Source organism: Lissotriton vulgaris, chromosome 1_1 (genome assembly GCF_964263255.1).
Source record: "Lissotriton vulgaris chromosome 1_1, aLisVul1.2, whole genome shotgun sequence".
Taxonomy (NCBI): Eukaryota; Metazoa; Chordata; class Amphibia; order Caudata; family Salamandridae; genus Lissotriton; species Lissotriton vulgaris.
Window position 1 is genome coordinate 669,854,661 of NC_141685.1, and position 8,697 is coordinate 669,863,357.

The following is an 8,697-nucleotide window of genomic DNA, read 5'->3' on the forward strand; positions in this document are numbered from 1 at the left end:
AGCCTTTTGCCCACTCCTAGCGCCGCTCCTAACTAGACTTTTTAATTCATTCCAGGGGCCTGGCTTCATACCTCCTGATATGTTGGAGCTGGATTCATCGTACTGCCTAAGCCACGTAAATACACCACCCAATGCACCGCCTACAGACCGATCTCCTTACTCAAACTAGACTTCAAACTTTTCACAGGGTGGTGAGATTTGAGTAGTTCAGAGTGACTGTCTGTTCTGTGGACAGAGTTAGTACTATCTCCAAATATGGGATTGCGGCATGAGGTTGTAGGCCCCCGTAGTCGGGGGATGCGCCGTCGAGTATGTGTGCGTTGCGACACAAAGGAAGGAGCATTGATTTCCCCCTATTCATTTTGAAGCCTGACACCATCCCAAAGGGCCTCCAGCTCCTCCAAGAAGGCAGGCACTCATTGTTTAGGTTAATCCAGCGCAGCCAAGATATCGTCTGTGTACAGGCTAATTGTATGTTTTTCCCCCCTGAAGGGGATGGCTACCATGTCGGGATTATCTCTGATCCTCTGTGCTAGGGGTTCTACGTAGAGTGCGAAGTGGAGGGGTGATAGCGGGCTTCCCTGCCTCGTGCCTCACCTTATGTCGAAGGGCCGCAATCCTATGCAATTAATGCGTATCATTGCTCTTGGTTTGTCGTAACAACTGGCGACCCATGCCCTAAAGCGATCCCTAATTCCAAAGTGCGCCATCATTTTATCTAAAAAAAAAAACAGTACACCCTGTCAAACGCCTTTTCGGCATCGACCGACAGGAGCATTGCAACTGACCCCTTGTAGTGAGCCCTGTCTATTAAGTGTATGAGGCGTTTAGTGTTATCACTGCATTGCCTGCTGGGGATGAAGCCAGATTGATCTGGTTCAATGATGCCAGGTAGTCGCGTGTATTCATAGGGTGCCAAAGTTATGAACAAAACAAAAAATGCCTTACCTATGGAGAGGTGGTCATAGTTAGAACCATGTTTCTATAGAAAAAGTTTTTTTGACTTGCCTATATCTTTGGCGTCCTTTGACAAATCTTCATTACAGTTTCCCAAAACAGTGTCATAGTGAGTCTTGTTGTGCATGGAATGTTTCAGGGTGATTCATAAAGTGGGGCTGAGAAAAAGGGGGGTAATACATTTTATTTCCAATGTTAATTCCCTTAGGAGCTTTGAACAGGGCTAGAGACGGAACCGCTGGATGGAATTACACCAAACTGGGCAGGAAGGTAGATTTTGGTTCGCAGATCATACTTTAAGTTATTCTGTATCAATCCATTCAGTAGTTGTTGAGAAATTTAAGGGAAAGCAAATAAGGATTTCTGGGCCGGGCCTAAGCACAGATCTCATTGGTAGATCTGATTGGCTGTCAACACTTCAACCAGAAAGTGTAGGCAGCCATTTTAGGGCTCACCTTCAGCCGAAAGAAAAGGGGACAGGGTAGGAATTTCATGACCCCTAGGTGGGGTTGTGCGGTCCCCCTGTGGCCAAACAAGTTGTTTGGAGCTGTTCCGTGTCGGAAGATACTTCTCTCTCGGCACCTCGCATCCGCATACTCTAACAACCTTAGTAGAAAAGTGCCAATACATTAATTGTATTTGCTGTTCGGTAACCTCAGTCCCGAACCGTTACTCAGTACCTACTGGGTGGAATACCTATCAAGATACCCAGTCTGGCATCTCGGTCACCACAGTCCCGAACCGTTACTCAGCACCCACTGGGTTGGATACCTATCAAGATACCCAGTCTGGCTTTTACACTTTGATGAGTCATTAATCACAACTAGTGTCGGGTGTGCATTTATTCACTACGCCGACAAATGAATACAGTTCCCACTCCACCTTAGACCCGGCTGGGTTTGCATGAAGGCTGTTTGCTGCCCCCCCCCCACAGTCCTGATGAAGACCCATGTGTGACACCCCAGAGTTGAAACGTCGACTAATAAGTGGATCCGCTGTATTAATATTCTGTATTAAGTACTGACAAATGCAGTGTACAGTTTTATAATTGAAATCAGCATAGGCCACGCCAAATTATTGTTTTTCACTTCTCTTTGTATATAATAATTGTACAGTTTTGTTGGTCACTGTTGCGCCGTGAGCACTGAGCACTACAAGTCACTATTTGCACTATTTGTTCACTGTTTGTATAGTCTACTTTTGTACAGCCTATCTTGAAACTAATACATGATATAAGAATTTATAAAATAGTACATAAATACACAGTTGGCCTTGAATTCTGTTGTTCACTTCACAATTCTACATAATCTATGAGAAGGTAAAAGAAATATTGTGTACCCGAATGAACCAACTGTTTATAAAATTGACTAATTGCCAAGGTTCATAGGGATACTGGGTTTACCCCATTTTTGACCTTACTAATTCCAGCAGGAGGTGGGCATCCGTCTGTGACAACCGGGCCTTGGTTATATGATGTTACAAAGCATTCCGTTGCAATGCATGCCTTTTCCACGCATGCGTTACAACGGAATGCCATTACCACGCATATGGTTTACCACGAAAATGCCTTTACCATGCATAGTTTAACAACGTTTTTCGTTGTTTATCTATGCATGATATTGGCATTTTCATGTTAAACCGACTGCATGATTGATTATGTAGTTTAAATCTATACATGTTTTTTTAATTATGCCTAACCTAATAAATTATTTTAATTAAAAAATGTACTTACATTTTTTTCGACGGTATTCTCCTTCTTCTAACTCTTTAAGTGGTCCTTTCTCTATTTTTGATGGAGTACGTAGACGCACGTACGTAATCACGTCTGTTAGGGAGGCTCTTTCCATGAAGGAAAGAGGCACAGAAGAGAGTGTTTAAGGTAAGTTTTATTTTTTTGTATTTTTTTATTTATCCCTCTTGTTTGTTTGAGACCCCCCCAACCCCCCCCCCCTTTTTTCAACCTTTAACTCACATTCCTTTACTACATTTTTCGTAGTAAAGGAATGCGGGGTAAAGGTTATAGTGGTAACCACGCATGCGTTGTAAAGCATGCGTGGTTAGTGCATTCGTGGAAACGGCTTCAATGTAGTGGCTGTTTCCCCCCAGCCTTGAGGCTCCCCTGCGGTCCGTGGGGGAAAAAGACAAGAAAGAGGCAAAATAAAGATTGGAAAAGGAGAAAGAGACAGAATAATGGTCAGAGACAAGCAGAAAGAGGCAGAAAAACGGTCAGCAAAAAGCAGAAAGACACAACATAAAAGTGAGAAACGAGCTGAAAGAGGCAGAATAAAGGTTAGAAATTATCAGAATGAGGCATAATAAAGGTGAACAGCAAGCAAAGACAGGCAAAATAAAGGTCAGATGCAGGCACAATATAGACCAGATATGAGCAGAAGGAGGCAGAATAAAGGCCAGCAATGGAAAGAAAGAAGCAAAATAATGGTGTGAAACTAGCAGAAAGAGGCACAGTAAAGGTGAGAAACGAGCAGAAAAAGGCCGAAAAGAGGACAGGGATGAGCAGAAACACACAAAATAATGGACAAAAGTGAGCGAAAGAATCAAGATAAAGGTCTGAAATGAGCAGAAGGAGGCAAAATAAATGTCAGAAACAAGTAGAAACAGGCAAAATACAGGTCAGAAGCGAGCAAAAAAAAGCACAAAACTAGGGGTGGGTGGTAAACTCTGCTCAGCTGGTGGAGTTTGCAGAGTTTTGCCGCTCTGCGCGCTACCTGGAATGTGAAATTTGGCAAAAAATGAGTTTACTAGCACACTCAACCCTAGACTTCATCCCCCAACCAGTAATGCGCCAGGAGGCCCCTTTGCAGAGTGGTTGAGAAAGGGGGCAACAATAGGGGTTCTTGGCCCCAAACGAACTTGCAGCAGCCAAAGGGAGTTTATCCTCAACCAGTAGTGGGCCATGAGGACCCGTGCAGGGTGGTTGAGAAAGGGGCCGGGGCTTCTCCTGAGGTCTCAGCAATCCTTCTGTGTGGGACTAACTGGTGGCAACAATAGGGGTTCTTGGCCCCCAACTACATAAGCAGCCAAGGGGACTTCATCCCCAAGCCTGTAGTGAGGTGCCGGGTTTTTAGGAACCCGGTGGTGCCAGGGGATAACACCCGAAGACCTCTGAGTTCTCCCTGTTCCGGACCACAGAAACCAAGAGTCTTCTAGATGAAGTCAGAGATCGAGTTTTATTGGCTGCAACCAAGTAACATGTGTCCTAGAAGCACGACAGCACGGGTCGTAAGTTCTCAGGAGACTGTTCGTTTTTACAGAACCAGCCTTCTCCTTTAATACACAGTTTTACACTTCGGGCAAGAATTCTTGAGTTTACAATATGGTCATAGACATATTTACACAATAGAGCAAAACGCACAGTCATGTTGGCCAACCTATATTTTAGATGTCCAGTTTGTGATATATGACCCAGCCTAGCCCAGAACTCCCATCAGATATCGATGAAACCCCAATAAAACAGGGCACCTCCTTGTCATAAAACTGGCCATAAACAAGGAACATGGACAGGTGTATGGGTGCAGAAAACATGGTCTGTATGTGGTGAATGGTTTATGGCATGTTGTGCTTTGATGATATCTTACTCGGCTACTGGGCGAGGAGCTGCTCAAACAGGTTCGGCTGGAGGCGGTGGAGTCAGTTCGGCCAGGTCGTGGGGAAGTCAGCTAAGGTGGACGTGTCCTTTCAGATCAAGCTCGACCTTAATCAATTGACTTATATGAGGGCAAGGCATAAGATGGACGCCGTTCACAAAATGGAGTCCGAGGGTTCAGAGCGGAAACCACGATTCGAGGGTGTTGGTATCGCTCAATCACGACGCAAATGCACAGGGATAATGTCCTAATCATTACCGGTCTGCCGATACCAAAGTCGTCATGGTACGATGATATTTTGTGACACGAGTGTTGAACATTGGTACCGGTATTACAGCAGGGTCCAGAATTTCAGAACCACAGACCCTCCTTTTGCCCTCATATTTAGGCAATAACTCATGCTAATCTGAGTCCAAATCCGTATTAATGAATTCATGGAGATGCTGCTGCAGCATCATTTTGTTGCTTAAATCGTCCCTTGACACAGGCTCCCTTACACATGAAGTAGCACAGAGGCCACATATTGCAGGAGCGCACTGTACAAACAGGCAGAACATAAACAGAACGGCTAAGATCCTCCCAATGAAAATCAGAGTTTTCCATCCCCAGGCGGAGATCAGTTCCCAGACCCACCCTAGCAGGGACCAATCCCCTTTATCCACATGAAGGGAATCAGAGATTTTGTGCAGTTTGGAGATGGCCTGGTACACTGTCGGAGCGTTATCAGGGATGAAAATGCAACAACTGGATTGGATCACCCTACATACACCACCACGGTCTGCAAGTATGACATCTAGGGCAACCCGGTTCTGAAGAGTCATAAGCCGGTCCGACTGGAGTTCTGCTGTCAAATTACTAAGGGCACCGGCCGTTTCGGTCACGGCGGATTCGACTACCCTTGTTAACTGGTGGATGTTCCTGCTGTTCACCATAGGCCCCCAAAAGGGCAGAAAACCCTTTGCAAAGTCCCCAAATTCTTGACCCGCAGTGTCGTCTTGACTCACGACACCCCTAACTGTCCTTGTCCGATGGTAATCTGCTCCGGCCGTATAGGTGGGTGGCAGCAGAAACGAGATAAAACATGTGCCCGAGAAGTCAGGGGGCAACCAAGTGTATGCTTTGTCATGGCAGATGAAGTATGTACCCTTAGCTGCCAAGAATGGAGGGGAAGTTCGGGATGCAAACACGTACGTTTCTGTGCATACGCTCTTTCCCAACTGTGCTTTGGGATCCCTGCCAATACCTTGCAGACATAGGTGACCTCAATGGGGTACTACCCAAACCGGGGAGGATTTCTTCGATTTCTGGCTCTCACTTAAGGAAATCCCATATTTGGTGATGTTCCACCTACTGTACGGGGCAAACTCATCTTTGGGAATCGTGCGATATGTGTCGATATCCCTGCTCATATTCCTTACTCCTGCCACTAGTGCCTTGTTGCTGGAACTGCTCCCTGTGGGACGTGGGGGATATTGTTCTATGGCAAACAGGAACATCGTCTGAAAAGCCCACAGAGAACCATAGTAACTGAATGGCAGGACAAAGTAAGGGATACCCTTATCGGTCGTGTGTGGCATTAGTCCACATATCCAACAGTTCGATGTGTTCATTATAGACTGGTGCTGGTGTAGGAGCTGGATGAATGAGTTATTTACAAATTCTAATCTTCTGGCGGACACGTGTTCAGGCAGAGGGTGAAAGGAGTGTGTAGGAACAGTAGGAGGAGGTGTGGGCAGAGTGTTATTTACAAAGGTAACTTGGAACGTGGATAGAGTATAGCTAATCAAGAACATCGTTATGCTGCACAACAGTAAAATACATACTATCAAGAATCTCTTTCTGGCCATTACGGTGCATATTTGCCTTTTAAAATTCGTAGGTCTAGCAGGTCTCTCTACCCTCGGAAACTCCATCCTCTAGTTGCTGCCCGCGGTGGGAGTTTGATTCTGCCAAGGAGTGGGCTCTGTTCAGCCCGGGGTAATTCCCTCAGACCGACCAGAACCGTTGAACTAGGCGTCCCCAGCTGCACTCCTCAGACTTCAACCGCGGCCCTAGCAGCAGAACCGGATGGCGGTTCGAAAATCAAAAATGAGCAAGTTCCCTGGGCGAGAGAGCTGTAAAATCAAAAATAGTTCTTAGGGGAAAGAAAGTTACATAAATTCGCTTTTATTAGTCCCTTTTTCTCGACCTCAGATTATATCGTTGTTTCCCAGGTACGGTGTGGTCTTTAAACAATGTTTCAGGTTCTGTAGTGTCCAACTGCATTGACGGTGGCACAAATCCTTGCAAAATACGATCACTCCCCTTTTCTGTACCAGTTCCTTTCAGTCGTGCATCGCTGAAGAGTGCAAAGCGAGGTACAGCTTCGGTTTCAGAGTCAGCGATTCCGTCCTGGACCCACCGATCATATGGAAGAGGCAGAGGGACCCGTTTACAGTGGGTCCCGTGGATCCAGTTCTTCTTTCCTTCCACCCAAACGGCTGATCTTGTGGAAATAAGGACGAGGTGCGCTCCGGTCCACCTGGGCTGTTCGTTGTTCGTGCGCTGAAAATTCCGCACCAGCACCCAGGTGCCGGGTTCAATGGAGTGACCTGGATCATCAGAGGCTGGCGGAGAGGAACTGTGAACCTGTTGGTGTAAAACACGCAATTTAGTTGTCAGTTCGTGCAAGTAGTCAAGCAGTACAGGGTGCTCTATCTCACTGAGCCTTCTGGGCCTCGGTACCCCCCATATATTTGCTGGGCGCCCGAACACGATTTCGTGGGGGCTAAGTCCCAGTCTAGAATGGACAATCATTCTGGTAGATAGGAGTGCTAAAGGCAAGGCGTCAGGCCACTTAAGACCTGTGCTGGCTTGGATCTTGGCTAGTTTGAGCTTTAGAGTGCCGTTGTAGCATTCTACTAGACCTGCTGATTGGGGGTGATTTGCAGCGTGAAATTTCTGGTGGATGCCTAGACATTCGCACACTCTCTTCATCACCCGTCCCACGAATTCACTTCCATTATCACTCCAGACCGTTCTAGGCATCCCAAACCTAGGGAAGAATTCTTTGACAAGGGCTTTGGCAGTTGACAAGGCAGTGTTGTCCTTGAGGGGATACGCTTCCACCCACCTGGAGAAGGCGCAAACAACAACAAGCACGTATTTCAGATTGTTGCACCTCTCCATGTGGATGAAATCGAGCTGCAAAACCTCGAACGGGTACGTTGGAGGCGCAAAATGACCAGCTGGAGTTGGGGTCCCTCTACCGGGATTGTACTTCAAACACACCATACAATTCCTGACCAAATTCTCTGCGCATTTCGGGATACCACTATTCTGCCATACTGGGGCCAACAGTTTACAGATTCCTTTCGTACTGATGTGTGCCATTCCATGGGCCATTGTCACCACTGCGAGTACATATGCGTCGGGTAACAGCCATCGTTGGTGCTCTGACAATTCGACCCAACAACCATTCGCATCCAATCTTCCCTTGCTTTCCCTCCATTCATTCACCTCTTCTTCGGTGGCATCAGCTTGTATGGACTTCACACTTTCAATAGTGTCCTCACACATACCCACATCGGCGACCCATCTAGCAGGACCTACAACATACATCCGACTCATCGTGTTCCTTGCGGTCTCGTTCGCATCTTGATCTGCAAATGCATTCCCCCGACCAACATCATCTTGAATCTTCCTGTGTGCACTGCATTTTACAATCGCAACTTGTAGCGGCAAGGTCAGTGACTCGAGGAGCTCGTTAACTAGCTGACCATGTTGGATTTTTGCACCATGTGACGTCAGGAACTGACGTTCACGCCACAATCTTCCAAAACTATGGGCTACGCCGAAGGCTTATTGGCTATCTGTATACACATTCACTCGCTTTCCTTTTGCCAACACACACGCTCTTGTAAGTGCGATTAACTCTGCTGCTTGCGCAGAATTCTGGGGGATGCGTGCGGTCTCTACAATAGTGTGCAATGTTGTTACAGCATATGCTGCAGTCGTATCACCATTTGGCAACTTGAAGCATGAACCATCAACCCATAAAGTATCATTACATTCAGGAAGGGGTGTGTCCTGCAAGTCTACTCTCCCTTTTGTCTCTTCTTCTGTCCTAAAGCAGCAATCATGTTTTTCGACCTCA